Below are 19,477 nucleotides of genomic sequence, written 5' to 3'. Positions count from 1 at the left end.
CCAGGCAGGGCCAGGGCACAACCAGGGCAGTGTAAGGCAGGTCAATGGCACCACTGTGCCATGACAGGGCAAAGTCAGTACCAGGAGAGGGCACAACAGGCAGGGCCATGGTGGGGCCAGGGCAGGGATGGGCCAAGGCAGGGCCAGAACAAATCTGGGCCAGGACACGTCCAAGGCCAGGTCAAGGCCAGAACAGGAGCAGGACCATGACCACTAGCAGGGCCAGTGCCATGACAGGACCAGGGTCGGGACAAGAGGCAGGGCCAGAGCCAAGGCCGGGCCAGCACAGCTTCAGGGTAAGGCCAGTGCAAAGGCAAAACCAGCATGGGATCAGAGCAAGGCAGGGCCAAGACAGTCCAGGTAACAGTCGGGCAGGGCAAGGGCAAGGCAGGGCAGTACAGGGCCAGGTCCATGGCAGTGACAGGGCAAAGCCAGGCACATTGCCTATGCAACAGCCCTCCCTACAAGGCTTCTTCCACCCGGCCACTGCCGCAGCCCGGCCATTGCTGTTAGCCTGACTCCCAACCCTGGCTGTAGCCGCCTGACCTCCTAGCGTGGTCACTCTCCTACCGTTCCAGCACGCTGCTGTCTCCGTCACTGCCACCCACCGTCAGCGAGGCAAGCCGTGGTGTCACAGGCTCCATGTGTCTCCTCCTCCTCCTGGCACAGAGCAGCTGGGCGGGCAAAGCCAGAAAAGCCTAGAGGAAGATGTGAGGGGTGGTATCATTAGGAGCCTCAACTTGTCATGCCAGGGACTGGGTGGCAGGGGCCAGTTTCAGCAAAGGCACTCGCACCCACCCTCCAAAGTTCAGCCTCTCCTTTTGGCCCAAGCTGGCCAGGAACTGGGGCCTGGAGTGGGTGCTGGAGACACCACAGTGCCCAGCTCCCCACTCCACAGGAACCACTGGGCCCACTGGGGTTGCAATCCTCGGGGAACAGGAGCAGCAGAAAAATTCAGACCCAGCCCAGCCCTCCACACCCAGGTGCCAATTCCTGTTCTGGATGTCTCCACGCACAGGGCCCTTTCCCCCATGGTGTCTGCTACTGCATACCCGGGGGTCCTGGCAGCCTCTAAGGCACAGACCCAGAGTGCACGGGCCCAGGAGCCACGGTGGGTGTGGGGGCTCTGCCACGCTCAGGATTCCCACGGAAACACTGTGTGCCTGCCGTGCTCCAGTACGAGCAAGAGTAGGTGGCCCTCTGGAGTGTGGCGTCCAGGGAGAGCAGAACCGCTCCTTCCTTGGATGCCCACTGTTGCTGCCAACTCTGCTGACTGCCGCCAGCAGTGCAGCCCCTGATAGCACCAAACTCGCCCCCACTTCACGGTCAGTCCTGCCCTCAATAGCGCACCCCACCTCCATCCCCCAACGCCGCCACCAGCGTATACCCGACAGTGCGTTTACCTGTCCTCCTCCATGGGCATTGTGGCCCCAGAAAGTGCCTATAACCCACCCCCTGCACTGTAGGCAGTGCAGCCCTCTACAGTGCTGCCAACTAGTACCCCCCATGCAGGCAATGACACCCTGGATAGTGCCCCCAACCCACCCCACACTGCGAAAAGTGCAGCCCCGATAGCCCCTGCCCTACCACTCTGGTCATGCTGCAGTCTCTGTCACCGCCACCACCAACCACAGTGAAGGAAGTCACTGGGCCGCAGGCTTTAGCACTCAGCAGCCAGGCCCGGAGCAGCTCTCACTGATGGCCGGCTCCTACCACTCCAACCACGCTGCTGTCTCCATGGCCATCTTCTTTGACTACAAAGGAATAAAACTAGGTATCAGTAAGAAGAGTAATTTTGAAAACCATACAATCACATGGAAGTTAAACAATATGCTCCTGAATGAATGACTAGTGGGTCAATGAAGATACTAAGACAGAAATTGAAAAATTTTATGAAACAAATGGTAATGAAAACACAATACAGCAAAACTTACGTTACACAGAAAGCAGTACAAAGGCAGAGATTTATAGCTAGAAGTGCCTACCATCCAAACAAAAGAAAAACTTCAAATAAACAATATATCTTAAAGAACTAGTAAGGACAAACTAAACCCAAAAGAAGAAAATAAGAAAATAAGATCACAGCAGAAATAAAATTTAAATAAAAAAGTACAAAAGATTAAACAAAAACTTGGCTTTCTGGAAAGCTAAACAAAATTGACAAACTTTTAACCAGGCTAAGAAAAAAGACAAGATTCAAACAAAATCAACAGATAAAAAAAGAAGACATTACAACTGATACTTCAGAAATTCAAAGGATCATAACTGGCTATCATACGCCAACAAATTGGAAAGTCTAGTAGAAATTGACAAATTTCTAGACGCATACAACCTGTTTAGGTTGAACAGTAAAAACGTGCAAGACCAGAACAGATTGGTAACCAGTAATGAGATTGAAGCCATCAGAAATATAAGTAACATGTACATTTTCTCCACCGCATAAGCCTGAATCAGACCGAAAAACTTCACCGATACTTAACAGCCCAGTACTAATAAATACAAACAAGCCAGTACTTCTCATACTGTTAACCCAACACAGGCATGCCTTAAGGAAAGGTTAAAATAAAGTAAAAGGAACTCAGCAAACTCAACCCCACCTGTTTACCAAAAACATCACCTCTAGCATTACCAGTATTAGAGGCACTGCCTGCCCAGTGCAACATGTTTAACAGCCGCGGTACCCTGACCGTGCAAAGGTAGCATAATCACTTGTTCCTTAAATGGGGACTCGCATGAATGGCACCACGAGGGTTCAACTGTCTCTTACTTTCAACCAGTGAAATTGACCTGCCTGTGAAGAGGTGGGCATGAAACAATAAGACGAGCAGACCCTATGGAGCTTTAATTTATTAATGCAATTAAAACTACATAAATCTACCTACCCTTATACCACTACACCTGCATTAAAAATTTTGGTTGCGGTGACCTCAGAGCATAACTAAACCTCCGAACAACCTATGCTAAGGCTACACAAGCCAAAACGGACTAACACCTATAATTGATCCAATAACTTGACCAACGGAACAAGTTACCCTAGGGATAACAGCGCAATCCCATTCCAGAGTCCGTATCGACAATAGGGTTTACGACCTCGATGTTGGATCAGGACATCCTAATGGTGCAGCAGCTATCAAGGGTTCGTTTGTTCAACGATTAAAGTCCTACATGATCTGAGTTCAGACCGGAGCAATCCAGGTCGGTTTCTATCTATTCTATATTTCTCCCTGTATGAAAGGACAAGAGAAATAAGGCCCACTTCATAAAGTGCCCTCATTCCATAGATGACCTAATCTCAATCTAACAAAATAACACCCACTCAACCCAAAAACAGGGTTTGTTAAGATAGCAGAGCCCGGCAATTGCATAAAATTTAAAACTTTACAGTCAGAGGCTCAACTCCTCTTCTTAACACCGTATCAAAAACAAACCTTCTACTCCTTGTTATATCTGTACTAGCTGCTATGGCATTTCTCACGCTTATTGAACAAAAATTATTAGGCTATATACAATTACGCAAAGGGCCAAATATTGCTGGCCCTTATGGATTACTACAACCCTTTGCTGACGCAATAAAATTATTCGCCAAGGAGCCCTTAAAACCTTCAACATCTACTACCATTCTCTACATTACCGCACCAGCCTTGGCCTTTTCCATTGCTCTTCTCCTATGAACTCCTCTCCCTATACCCCACCCACTAATTAACTTTAACCTGGGACTTCTATTTATCCTAGCTACATCAAGCCTAACCGTCTACTCTATCTTATGATCAGGATGAGCATCAAACTCAAACAATGCACTAATCGGAGCATTACGAGCTGTCGCCCAAACAATTTCATACGAACTTACTTTCGCTATTATTCTCTTGTCAATCTTATTGATAAGCAGCTCATTTAATCTTCATATACTTATCACAACACAAGAGTATCTCTGACTCCTCCTACCATCATGACCCCTGACTACAATACGATTCACTTCCACATTAGCTGAAACAAACCGAGCTCCCTTTGGCCTCACAGAAGACGAATCAGAACTAGTCTCAGGCTTTAACATTGAATATGCCGCGGGTCCATTCGCTCTGTTCTTTATGGCTGAATACATAAATATTATTATAATAAATGCTCTAACAACCACAATCTTCCTAGGCACATTGTACTCTATTCACTCCCCAGAGCTACTTACGACATGCTTTGCCACCAAAACACTTTTCCTAACCTCTTTATTTTTATGAATCCGAACAGCATACCCCCGATTCCGTTATGATCAACTCATACACTTACTATGAAAAAACTTCCTCCCACTCACACTAGCCCTTCTCATATGACATATCTCAACACCTATTACAATCTCCAACCTACTCCCTCAGACCTAGAAATATGTCTGACAAAAGAGTTACTTTGATAGAGTAAATGACAGAGGCCCTAACCCTCTTATTTCTAGGATTATAGGTATCGAACCTACCCCTGAGAACCCAAATTTCTCCGTGCTACCCACCACCACACTCCATCCTAAAGTAAGGTCAGCTAAATAAGCTATCAGGCCCACACCCCGAAAATGTTGGTTATACCCTTCCCGTACTAATTAATCCACTAGCCCAACTTCTTATTTACTCCACCATAATCACAGGTACTCTCATTACGTCACTAAGCTCACACTGATTCCTCACCTGAGCAGGCTTAGAAATAAATATACTAGCCTTCACCCCAATCCTAATCAAAAAGACAAGCCCCCGTTCTACAGAAGCCGCTACTAAATATTTCCTAATACAAGCCACCGCATCTATAATTCTCATAATAGCAGTCATCTGCAACAACCTGCTCTCTGGATGCTGGACCATAACAAGCAACATCAACAAACTTTCATCTTTAATTATAACAACAGCCCTAGTCATAAAACTAGGGATAGCTCCTTTCCACTTCTGAGTCCCAGAAGTCACTCAAGGGACATCCTTAATTTCCGGCCTACTCCTCCTCACATGACAAAAACTAGCCCCCATCTCAATTATATATCAAATATACCCTTCAACTAATACAAGCACTCTCCTAACCCTCTCAACTCTATCTATTATAGTCGGCAGTTGAGGGGGCCTTAACCAAACACAACTACGCAAAATTATAGCACACTCTTCAATTACTCACATGGGCTGAATAATAATAACACTAATTTACAACCCAAATGTCACAATCTATTACCTAGCTATATACATTATTATAACAACCACTGCATTCCTAGCTCTCAACCTAAACTCAAGCACCACAACTCTCATACTATCTCGCGCTTGAAACAAACTAACCTGATTACTACCATTAATATCATCTGCTCTCCTATGTATAGGAGGCTTACCCCCACTAACCGGCTTCCTGCCCAAATGAATTACCATCCAAGAACTCACAAAAAACAGTAACTTCACCATTTCCACCATTATAATTATCATAACCCTACTCAACCTATACCTTTACATACGCCTAATCTACACCACTTCCATAACACTACTTCCTACATCCAACAATACAAAAATAAAGTGACAATTCAAAAGCACAAAACCCACACTTCTCATCCCCTCACTCATTATCCTCACCACCCTCCTCTTACCAATTTCCTCACTAACCTTAGCCATCTTCTACAAATTTAGGTTAAGTAAGACCAAGGGCCTTCAAAGCCCTTAGTAATTCAAACCATGCTTAATTTCTGAGACACATAAAGACTGCAGATTCTGCTCTGCATCAACTGAATGCAAATCAATTACTTCAATTAAGCTAAGCCCTTACTAGATTAATGGGACTCAAACCCACCAAATTTTAGTTAACAGCTAAATACCCTAACCAACTGGCTTTAATCTACTTCTCCCGCCGCAGGGGAAAAAAGGCGGGAGAAGCCCCAGCAGAAATTAGCTGCTCCTTTGAATTTGCAATTCAACATGAAAACCATCTCGGGGCTGGTAAAAAGAGGACTTAATCTCTGTCTTTAGGTTTACAGCCTAATGCTTACTCAGCCATTTGACCCGCCTCCCCTTCCTTTTTCCCACCTATGCTCGTCTACTGTTATTCTCAACAAACCATAAAGATATTGGAACTCTTTACCTACTGTTCGGCACATGAGCTGGAATCATAGGCACAGCTCTAAGCCTTCTTATTCGAGCTGAATTAGGTCAACCAGGCAACCTACTAGGCAACGACCATATCTATAATGTTATTGTTACAGCCCATGCATTCGTCATAATCTTCTTTATAGTCATACCCATCATAATTGGAGGCTTCAGAAATTGATTAGTACTTCTAATGATTGGTGCCCCTGACATAGCATTCCCTCGCCTAAATAATGTAAGTTTCTGACTTCTTCCCCCCTCCTTTCTACTATTACTGGCATCTGCCACAGTGGAAGCCGGTGCTGGAACAGGCTGAACAGTTTATCCTCCTTTAGCAGGAAATTTCTCCCACCCTAAATACTAAATGTAGGAATATTTAGTATTTCCTACAGGAAATTTCTGTAGATCTAACTATCTTCTCACTTCACCTAGCAGGCATCTCCTCCATTCTAGGAGCTATCAATTTCATTACCACTATCATAAATATAAAACCCCTGCAATATCTCAATATCAAACCCCCTTATTTATTTGATCAGTATTAATCACAGTCATCCTTCTACTCCTCTCCCTACCAATACTAGCTGCCAGAATTACTATACTACTAACAGACCGAAATCTAAACACTACCTTCTTAGATCCTGCTGGAGGAGGGGATCCTATCTTATATCAACACCTATTCTGATTCTTCAGCCATCCCGAAGTCTATATCCTCATTCTGCCTGGGTTTGGAATAATTTCCCATATTGTAACATATTACTCTGGAAAAAAAGAACTATTTGGCTATAGGTATAGTTTGAGCTATAATATCAATTGGGTTTTTAGGCTTTATCGTATGAGCCCATTATATGTTTACAGTGGGTATAGACGTAGACACACGAGCCTACTTTACTTCTGCCACTATAATTATTGCAATCCCCATTGGCGTTAAGGTCTTTAGCTGACTTGCCACGCTTCACGGAGGCAGTATCAAATGATCCCCTGCAATACTTTGAGCCTTGGGCTTTATCTTTCTTTTTACTATGGGGGGCTTGACCGGTATCGTACTAGCAAACTCATCACTAGATATTGTACTACACGACACATACTATGTTGTAGCACACTTTCACTATGTCCTGGCAATAGGAGCTGTATTCGCTATCATAGGAGGTTTTATTCATTGATTTCCCTTATTTTCAGGCTACACTCTAGACCAAACTTATGCTAAAGCTCATTTCACCATTATATTTGTAGGTGTAAATTTAACTTTCTTCTCACAACATTTCCTTGGCTTATCTGGAATACCCCGATGCTATTCTGACTACCCCGATGCCTATACCACGTGAAATATTATATCATCTATAGGCTCCTTCATCTCCCTAGTAGCAGTAGTATTAATAATTTATATAACCTGAGAAGCCTTTGCCTCAAAGCGTAAAGTCTTATTAATTGAACAACCTTCCACCAACTTAGAATGACTACACGGTTGCCCTCCACCCTATCACAGATTTGAAGAACCAGCCTACATTAAACCATGAGAAAAAGGAAGGAATCGAACCTCCTAAAACTGATTTCAAGCCAACCCTGCAACCTCTGCAACTTTTTCAATAAGATATTCGAAAAACTATTTCATAGCTTTGTCAAAGCTCAGTCATAGGTTAAACACTATATATCTTATATGGCTCACCCAGTTCAACTAGGCCTACAAGACGCCACATCTCCTAGCATAGAAGAATTAATCACTTTTCATGACCACACTTTTATAATCGTATCCTTAATTAGCTTCCTAGTATTATACGTCCTATCTTCAACCCTTACGACAAAACTAACCAACACCAATATCACAGACGATCAAGATATAGAAACCATTTGAACTATCTTACCCACAAACATTTTAATCCTAATTGCTCTTCCATCCTTACGCATCCTATACTTAACAGATGAGATCAACAACCCTTCTTTTACTATCAAATCAATTGGACACCAATAACACTGAAGCTACGAATATACAGACTATGGGGGACTGATCTTTAACTCTTATATACTCCCCCCGCTGTTCTTAAACCCAGGAGACCTTCGACTTCTAGAAGTTGACAATTTAGTAGTTCTTCCAATTGAAGCCCCCGTCCGTATGATAATCACATCTCAGGACGTTCTACACTCATGAACAATTCCTACCCTAGGTCTGAAAACAGATGCAGTTCCTGGACGCTTAAATCAAACTACATTCACCGCTATACGACCAGGCGTCTATTACGGACAATGCTCAGAAATCTGCGGCGCCAACCATAGCTTTATACCTATTGTCACAGAATTAATTCCACTAAAAATTTTTGAAATAGGACCTGTATTTACCTTATAGACCACGCCCCCACTTCTAACACACCTCACTCCACAACTCTCTACAAAATAGTCTTACCGATACACTGTACAGCTACTCTAGCATTAACCTTTTAAGTTGAAGATCAAGAGAAACATTCCTCTCTACAGTGAAATGCCCCAACTAGATACATCCACATGACTTACTATTATCATAACTATACTCCCCACACTATTTCTTATTATACAATTAAAACTACTAAACACAAATTACTATTCACCCCCCTTACAAAAAACCCCCAGTACACAAACCTACAACAACCCTTCACAATTAAAATGAACGAAAATCTATTTACTCCATTTACCACTCTGACAATCCTAGGCCAGCCTGCTGCAGTACCCATCAGCCTACTCCCCACATTACTACTTCCAACCTCCAAGCGCCTTATTAATAACCGATTAATTACTATTCAACAAAACCTAATCCAACTCACTCTAAAACAAATAATAACAACCCATAATACTAAAGGACAAACCTGATCCTTCATGCGGATGTCCTTAATTATTTTTATTACAATAACTAACCTTCTCGGACTTCTACCTCACTCATTTACACCCACCACCCAACTCTCTATAAATCTATCTATAGCAATTCCCCTATGAGCAGGAACAGTAGTTATAGGTCTTCGCTTCAAAACTAAAAGCTCTCTAGCCCATTTTCTGCCACGAGGTACACCCACACTCCTTATTCCTGTATTAGTAATTATTGAAACAATTAGCCTACTTATTCAACCAGTGGCCCTAGCTGAACGTTTAACCGCTAACATCACAGCTGGCCATTTACTAATGCACCTAATAGGAAGTGCTGCACTAGCATTACCAGCCATCAACCTCCCTGCTACCTCACTAATCTCCGTACTCCTAGTACTACTGACTATTCTAGAAATCGCAGTAGCCCTGATCCAAGCCTATGTGTTCACACTATTAGTTAGCCTTTATCTACATGATAACACCTAATGACCCACCAATCTCATGCCTACCACATAGTTAAACCCAGCCCCTGACCACTAACAGGAACTCTCTCAGCTCTCCTAATAACATCTGGCTTAATTATATGATTCCACTTTCATTCCACCACTCTATTAATACTAGACCTACTAACCAATATATTAACCCTATACCAATGGTGATGTGACATCATCCGAGAAAGTACTTACCAAGGCCACCACACAACACTCGTCCAAAAAAGCCTTCGTTATGGAATGGTCCTATTCATCATCTCACAAATTCTCTTCTTCACTGGTTTCTTCTGAGCATTCTACCACTCAAGCCTCGCTCCTACCCCACACCTAGGAGGACACTGACCACCAACAGGAATTACTCCCCTAAATCCACTACAAGTACCTCTTTTAAACACCTCTGTACTACTTGCATCAGGGGTTACAATCACCTGAGCCCATCATAGTCTAATAGAGAGTAGTCGAAAACAAATAATTCAAGCTCTACTCATTACGCTCCTACTAGGCATTTACTTCACCCTACTACAAATCTCAGAGTACTTTGAAGCACCCTTTACTATTTCCGATGGTATCTATGGCTCAACATTCTTTGTTGCTACAGGCTTTCACGGACTTCATGTTATCATTGGATCTACATTCCTTATTACTTGCCTTATCCGTCAACTAGTCTATCATTTCACATCAAACCACCATTTTGGCTTTGAAGCCGCTGCCTGATACTGACATTTTGTAGACGTCGTCTGATTATTCCTCTATGTTTCTATCTACTGATGAGGGTCCTATTCTTTTAGTATAACTAGTACAGTTGACTTCCAATCAACTAGTTTCGATAATATTCGAAAAAGAGTAATTAACCTAGTATTGACCCTAATGACTAACACTCTTCTAACCCTACTACTAATAATCATCATATTCTGACTACCTCAACTGAATTCTTATGCAGAAAATACCAATCCTTACGAATGCGGCTTTGACCCATTAAACCCTGCCCGTATTCCTTTTTCCATAAAATTTTTCTTAGTTGCCATTACTTTTCTACTATTTGACCTGGAAATCGCCCTACTACTACCCCTACCACGAGCCCTTCAAACAACAGAGCTTCCAACTATGCTTAAATCGTCAGTTATACTAATTATTATTCTAACTCTCAGTCTGACCTACGAATCAACTCAAAAAGGACTAGATTGAGCCGAATTGCTAAGTAGTTTAAACAAAACAAATGATTTCGACTCATTAGATTATGATAGTCGTACTGACCAAATGCCTTTCATCTATATAAGCATCACACTAGCATTTATAATCTCACTCCTAGGCATGCTAAACTATTGTTCACACTTAATATCCTCCCTACTATGCCTAGAAGGAATAATGCTATCACTATTTATTATAAGTGCTCTTACAGCTTCAAACATATATTCCTCCCTAGCTAATATTATACCCATTGCCCTACTAGTATTTGCTGCTTGCGAAGCAGCGATTGGCCTTGCCCTACTAATCTCAATCTCCAACACATACGGTATAGGCTATATCCACAACCTAAATTTACTTCAATGTTAAAAATAGTTATCCCCACAATTATACTACTACCGACAACATGATTTTCCAAAAATAACATAATCTGAATTAACCTAACTGTGCATAGTCTAATCATCAGTACTATCCCTCTGTTATTTTTCAACCAAACCAGCAACAACCTCCTTAACCACTCAACCTATTTATCTTCCGACCCACTAACAACACCCCTCCTAATATTAACCGCCTGACTCTTAGCTCTTAGAATCACAGCAAGCCAATACCACTTACACAATGAATCCCCTCCATGAAAAAAGTTTTACCTCTCTATAATGGTCTTCCTACAAATCTCTTTAATTTTCACATTTATAGCTACAGAACTAATCATATTTTATATTCTATTTGAGACCACTCTCATTCCTACCCTAATTATCATCACCCGATGAGGCAGCCAAGCAGAACGCCTTAACCCAGGCACATACTTCCTCTTCTATACACTAGCCAGCTCTCTCCCCCTACTTATTATGCTAATCTATGCTTATAATAATTTTGGCTCTCTAAATATCACATTACTAACGCTTGTAGCTCAAAAACTAACAACTACCTGATCCCATAGTCTTACCTGACTAACATGCATAATAGCCTTCATAGTAAAAATACCCCTATATGGCTTACACTTATGACTTCCCAAAGCCCATGTTGAAGCTCCCATTGCTGGGTCAATAGTCCTCGCCACAGTACTCCTGAAACTAGGTGGCTATGGCATAATATGACTCACCTCTATCCTTAGTCTCACAACAGAATACATAGCCTACCCCTTCCTCATACTATCTTTATGAGGCATAACCATAACAAGCTCAACCTGTCTTCGACAAACAGACCGAAAATCACTCATCGCATACTCCTCAGTAAGTCACATAGCCCTGGTAATTATAGCCTCCCTCATTCAAACTCCCTGAAGCTTTACTGGCACAACTGTTCTTATAATCGCCCATGGGCTCACCTCATCCATACTATTTTGCCTAGCAAACTCAAACTATGAGCGAACCCATAGCCGTATCATACTACTTTCCCGAGGACTCCAAACGCTACTTCCACTAATAACCTTCTGATGATTTACAGCAAACCTTACCAATATTGCCCTACCCCCTAGTATTAACCTAGTAGGGGAACTCCTTGTAATAATAACCTCATTCTCCTGATCATACATCACTATTACACTTACAGGACTTAACATACTAATCACAGCCCTCTATTCCCTCTATATATTTACCACAACACAATGAGGAATACTCACATATCATATTACTAACATAAAACCTTCCTTTACAAGAGAAAACATACTAATATTTATGCACCTCTCCCCTATTATCCTCCTGTCCCTTAACCCCAGTATTATTCTAGGCTTTACCTCTTATAAATATAGTTTAACCGAAACATTAGATTGTGAATCTAATCATAGAGGCCTACCACTTCTTATTTACCGAGAAAGCTAGCAAGGACTGCTAATCCATGCCTCTGTTTTTAATAAATACGGCTTTCCCAACTTTTAAAGGATTACAGCTATCCATTGGTCTTAGGAACCAAAAACATTGGTGCAACTCCAAGTAAAAGTAACAACCATGTATACCTCCATCACCATAATAACACTAACCACTCTAATCCTACCGATTACTATTACTTTTATTAAACCCAATAAAAAGCACTCATACCCGCACTACATAAGAACAACTATAATATATATTTTTATCATCAGCCTCCTTCCCACAGTCCTAGACATTTTCCTGGATCGAGAAGCAATTATTTCAAACTGACACTGAGTAACAATCCAAACATTAGAATTAACACTAAGCTTTAAATTAGACCACTTTTCTATGATATTCATCCCAATCGCACTGTTCATTACTTGGTGTATTATAGAATTCTCACTATGGTATATAAGCTCAGACCCAAATATTAATCAATTCTTTAAATATCTTCTGACATTTCTCACCACTATACTAATTTTAATCACCGCCAATAACCTCTTCCAACTTTTCATTGGTTGGGAAGGCGTGGGAATTATATCATTCCTGCTAATCGGCTGATGGCATGCTCGAACAGAAGCCAACACAGCAGCCATTCAAGCAGTCTTACACAATCGCATCGATGATACTGGCTTTATCCTAAGCATAAAATGATTTACCCTACATTATAACTCATGAGACTTTCAACAAATATTCGTCCTAAACTCCAACCCAAGTCTTCTCCCACTGATAGGTCTTTTCCTGGCAGCAACAGGAAAATCAACTCAATTTGGTCTTCACCCCTGACTACCCTCCGCCATAGAAGGCCCAACCCCAGTCTCAGCTTTACTTCACTCCAGCGCAATAGTTGTCACTGGGGTGTTCCTTCTCATCCGCTTCCACCCTCTAATAGAAAATAATACATTAATCCAAAGCCTCACACTATGCCTAGGAGCCATCACCACCATATTTACAGCAGTCTGCGCCCTAACACAGAATGATATTAAAAAAATCGTAGTCTTTTCCACCTCAAGTCAACTGGGCCTCATAATAGTTACTATTGGTATCAATCAACCATATCTAGCATTCCTACATATCTGTACTCATGCTTTCTTCAAAGCTATACTATTCATCTGCTCCGGATCTATTATCCATAACCTAAACAATGAACAAGATATTTGAAAAATAGGAGGATTATTTAAAATAATACCCCTTATTTCAACCTCCTTAATCATCGGCAACCTAGCACTCACAGCTATACCTTTTGTCACAGGCTTCTACTCCAAAGACCTTATCATCGAAACCGCAAACATGTCATATACCAATGCCTGAGCCCTATCTATTACTCTCATTGCCACATCCCTGACAAGTGCATACAGCACCTGAACTATCTTCATAACCCTAACAGGACAACCTCGCTTCCCAACCTCAATCAACATTAACGAGAATAACCCCACCCTATTGAACCCAATCAAATGCCTCACAATCGGCAGTATGCTAGCAGGATTTCTCATCACCAGTAACATCTCTCCTACCTCACTCCTCCAATCAACAATGCCCCTCCACCTAAAACTCTCAGCCCTGTACCTAACCACTCTGGGCTTCCTAGTAGCCCTAGACCTTACTCTCATAACCAACAAACTTAAAATAAGTATACCATCACATGTATTTAAATTCTCTAATATACTAGGATATTATCCCACTACAATCCACCGTATGACCTCCTACCAAAACCTACTTATAAGCCAAAACCTATCTTCCCTCTTACTGGACTCAATCTGACTAGAAAAATCTATGCCCAAAACAATTTCACATATCCACACTATTACCTCCACCATCACAACCACTCAGAGAGGTATAATCAAGTTTTACTCCCTCTCTTTCCTTATTCCCCTTATTCTAACTCTATTCCTAACAACATAATCTATTACCACGAGTAATCTCAATAATAATATATATACCAACAAATAACGTTCAACCAGTAACCATTACTAATCAACGCCCATAATCATATAAAGCACCTGCACCAATAGAATCTTCTCGAACTAACCCTGATCTCTCCCCCTCAAAAACTACCCAATTCCCTATATTATCAAAATTAACCACCACTACCAACCCATCAAAATCTAAAACTCATAAAACTAAACCCACCTCCATCGCCAACCCTATCAGAAAGCTTCCAAAAACCTCAAACCCTGACCCCCATGCTTCAGGGTATTCCTCAATAGCCATCGCTGTAGTATAACCAAAAACAACTATTATGCCTCCCAAATAAATTAAAAACATCATTAAACCCATATAAATCCCCCCATAATTCAAAATAATTACACAACCAACCATACCACTAACAATCAATGCTAACCCTCCATAAATAGGAGGTGGTTTAGAAGAAAACCCCACAAACCCCATGACTAATAATATACTTAATAAAATATATGCCATTGTTCTTACATGGACTCCAACCATGACCAATGATATGAAAAACCATCGTTGTACTTCAACTACAAAAACACCAATGATCCCAACATGCAAATCTAACCCGATTTTAAAAATAATTAACTACACCTTTATTGATTTACCCACCCCATCCAACATTTCCATATGATGAAACTTCGGCTCACTTCTTGCAACCTGCCTAATTCTACAAATTATTACAGGCTTATTCCTAACAATATACTATTCACCAGACACTTCCTCCACCTTCTCCTCAGTCACACACATCGTCCGAGACGTAACTACGGCTGAATCCTTCGCTATCTCCATGCTAACTGTGCCTCTATATTATTCATCTGTCTCTTTCTACATGTAGGTCGAGGCCTCTATTATGGCTCCTATATTCTTATAGAAACCTGAAACATTGGCATTGCACTTCTACTCATAACCATAGCAACAGCCTTCATGGGCTACGTACTCCCATGAGGCCAAATATCATTCTGAGGTGCGACTATAATTACAAACCTACTATCAGCAGTTCCATACATCGGAACCAACCTTGTCCAATGAGTTTGAGGCGGGTATTCCATTGAGAACCCTACTCTTACACGATTCTTCACCCTTCACTTTATCCTACCCTCTATTATCACAGCCTTTACAACCCTGCACCTATTATTCCTACACGAGACAGGATCAAATAACCCCTGCGGAATTTCCTCCCACTCCGACAAAATTACTTTCCATCCCTACTACACAATCAAAGATATCTTAGGCCGAATCCTCCTCTTTATAGCCTTAATAACAGTACTATTCTCACCTGACCTTCTAAGCGACCCAGATAACTATATCCCAGCCAACCCCCTAAACACTCCTCTACACATTAAAGCAGAGTGATATTTCCTATTCGCATATGCAATTTTACGATCTATTCCCAATAAATTAGGAGGAGTGTTGCCACTTCTCCTATCAATCCTTATCTTAGCAATCATACCCATTCTCCACAAATCTAAACAACAAAGTATAGCATTCCGCCCACTCAGCCAATCCCTATTTTGACTCCTAACCACAATTCTACTACCTCTCACCTGAATCGGAAGCCAACCAGTAAACCAGCCCTTTATGATTATCGGACAAGTAGCATCCGTAATATACTTTATCACAATTTTAGTCTTAATACCACTTGCCTCTCTAACCAAAAACAACTTACTCAAGTGAACCTGCCCTCGTAGTACAGATCAGTACACCAGTCTTGTAAACTGGAAATGGAAAACTTCCCCTAGGGCAACTCAGAAAGAAAGTACCTAACTTCACCACCAACACCCAAAACTGGCATTCTAATTTGAACTACTTTCTGTATTCTATGGTGTGCAAACTTTAAATGCAACTTCAGTATTAAATTATTTTCATACACTTGTATGTAAATCGTGCATTACTGCTAGCCAACATGAATATTATATAGTACTATATATGATTAACTGTACCTAGCACATATCATTACATATTTACTAACAACAGTCCCCAACATGCTTACAAGCAAGTATTCTCATAAATTAATCAACTATAACACATTCCATTAAGCCTCAAAGTCCAAATGTCCCCACCCCGAATACCAACCAAACTAATTATTCACTTACCGTGCACAGTACATCACATCATTTGCCGGACATAGCACATCCGATTAAATAAATCCTCGTCACTACGGATACCTCCCTCACTTAGGGGTCCCTTGGTCACCATCCTCCCTGAAATCAATATCCCACACAATAGTGCTACTCTCCTCGCTCCAGGCCCATAAACCGTGGGGGGTAGCTATAATGAACTGTATCCGGCATTGGTTCTTACCTCAGGGCCATACAATCAAGATCGCCCACACATTCCCCTTAAACAAGACATCTCGATGGATCACGGGTCTATCACCCTATTAACCAGTCACCGGAGCTCTCCATACATTTGGTATCTTTTATCTCTGGTCTGCACGCGACCCCATCGCAGAAAGCCGGTCCGGCCACAACACGTCCCGCAGCGCCTGTCTTTGATTCCTAGTTCATGCCATTATCGATCGCACCTGCGTTCAATATCCTAGCCCCCACATGATTCCTACAAGGTGTTATTTAATTCATGCTTGTAAGACATATTAATAACTGTTTTACAGTCCATTCCTAATTACACTACAAAAACACAAGAAACTTTTAACAACCCCCCCATCTCTGACTTCTCCCCTTAAAAACTGGCTTTTGCCAAACCCCGAAAACAAAAGCCTTCATCCGCCCAGCCAGAGCTTACGTTCTCATCTTTTAGCTATGCACAACTTCAACTGCTATTCCCTCAACTAATATAAAATTACTTCACCTTACCACTCTTAACACCAATTTCCATCTTCTCCCTGCTTTCTCGTTACCACGCATTTACTCACTACTAAATCTGTATCCTTATACCACAACCCCAAAGACAAAACCTCACAACTATACTTCTTTCCTGTTTACGTAGCTTAAGCCACCTAAGGCAAGACACTGAAAATGTCTAGACGGACTTACATACCCCGTTACCAAATAGGTATGGTCCTAGCTTTTCTATTAACTCTTAGCAAGATTACACACGCAAGCATCCCCGCCCCAGTGAGGACACCCTATAAATCACAACGATCATATGGAGTATCAAGCACGCACAATGAAGCTCAAAACACTTTGCTCAGCCACACCCCCATGGGAGACAGCAGTGACAAACCTTTAGCAATCAACGAAAGTTTAACTAAGCTATGCTACAATTAGGGTTGGTTAATTTCGTGCCAGCCACCGCGGCCATACAATTAACCCAAGCTAATAGAGACCGGCGTAAAGGGAGTTTAAGATCTAATCGAATAAAGCTAAACTCCATCTAAATTGTAAAACCTTAGCTGATGTAAAATAAACTACGAAAGTGGCTTTAAAATTTCTGAACACACAATAGCTAAGACTCAAACTGGGATTAGAGACTCACTATGCTTAGCCCTAAACCTCAATAATTAAAATAGCAAAACTACTCGCCAGAATACTACAAGCAACAGCTTGAAACTCAAAGGACTTGGCGGTGTTTCACATCCCTCTAGAGGAGCCTGTTCCATAATCGATAAACCCCAATCCACCTCACCATCTCTTGCTCAGCCTATGTACCACCATCTTCAGCAAACCCTGATAAGGCCACAAAGTTAGCATAACCGTCCCCGCAAAAACGTTAGGTCAAGGTGTAGCCTAGGAGATGGCAAAAAAATGGGCTACATTTTCTACTCCAGAAAACCCCATGATAACTCTTAAGAAACCTAAGAGTCCAAGGAGGATTTAGCAGACAATTAAGAACAGAGTGCTTAATTGAACCAGGCCATAAAGCACGCACACACCGCCCGTCACTCTCCTCAAGTATATTTAAGGACTAACTTAACTAAACACCCCAATATTTATACAGAGGAGAGAAGTCGTAACACGGTAAGTGTACTGGAAGGTGTACTTGGATAAATCAAAGCATAGCTTAACATAAAGCATCCGGCTTACACCCGGAAGATCTCAATACCATTTGATTGCCTTGAGCTAACACTAGCTCCAAACCCAATCAAAACTAACACCAAACTAATTTACACTAAACCATTTACCAATCCAAAAGTATAGGCGATGGAAATTCTATCCTGGCGCTATAGATACAGTACCGTAAGGGAAAGCAAAAAATATCAAACAAGCACAAAATAGCAACAACTCACCCCTATACCTTCTGCATAATGAATTAACTAGAAACAATTTCGCAAAGAGAACTAAAGCTCAATTCCCCGAAAGAACTAAAGCTCAATTCCCAGACAAGCTACCCAAAAACAGCTGAAACAGCGCACCCGTCTAGGCAGTAAAATAGTGGGAAGATTTATGGGTAGAGGTGACAAGCCTACCGAGCCTGGTGATAGCTAGTTATCCAAGACAGAATCTTAGTTCAACCTTAAGTTTACCTACAGAACTACTCAATCCCCCTGTGAACTTAATTGCTAGTCTAAAGAGGGACAGCTCTTCAGACATTAGGAAAAAACCTTGTATACAGAGTAAAAAACCTCATCTCCATAGTTGGCCCAAAAGCAGCCATCAATTAAGAAAGCCTTCAAGCTCAACACCAACCATATACAAAATTCCAAACACACCACTGAAGTCCTTACATCACATTGGATTAATCTATCACTGCATAGAAGCAATAATGGTCGTAACCTATCTGGCAGCACAGCCCCAGATAGCACACCCAACTAGCCACTCAAGGCGGGCAGTGACACCAGAGATAGGGCCCCAAACCGTCCCAGGCCACGGGCAGTGCAGCCCTGGATAGCGCACTTACTCTGACGCCTTTCTATGCTCTGGCCAGCTGCAGTGTCCGCGGCTGCCACCAACTGCAGCGAAAAAAGCAAGCCGGCGAGACGAGTCTGCGAGGACAGCTACAGCCCCACAGACTCCAGCCTCCAACCTGCAGCAGCCAGCACCTCCTACTCCAAACTGGAAACCGAGCAGCTACGAAGTCAGACACAAACAAGGCTGGAATAGGGAGACTCGCCCACTTAACATTCATTATATACCGGATTATAAACTACATGTTCTGATTGGATGAGAGGAAAAGGCTAGGCCTACTCTGA

The 19,477-nt window shown here is 42.0% G+C and overlaps 1 long non-coding RNA gene across 1 annotated transcript; it reads right to left on the bottom strand.

Annotated features, from left to right (window-relative positions):
- Positions 1–575: 575 nt before the first annotated feature.
- LOC139358538 (uncharacterized) lies at positions 576–19,477 on the bottom strand. Its single transcript, XR_011613667.1, has 3 exons — positions 19,186–19,477; positions 1,588–1,754; positions 576–698 (listed from the first exon to the last, which is right to left on the bottom strand). It is a non-coding gene; the product is annotated as an uncharacterized lncRNA (long non-coding RNA).

Source organism: Macaca nemestrina, chromosome 15 (assembly GCF_043159975.1).
Source record: "Macaca nemestrina isolate mMacNem1 chromosome 15, mMacNem.hap1, whole genome shotgun sequence".
NCBI lineage: Eukaryota > Metazoa > Chordata > Mammalia > Primates > Cercopithecidae > Macaca > Macaca nemestrina.
The sequence above is the reverse complement of the archived record's forward strand: the minus strand, read 5'-3'. Positions and strand labels throughout refer to the sequence as shown.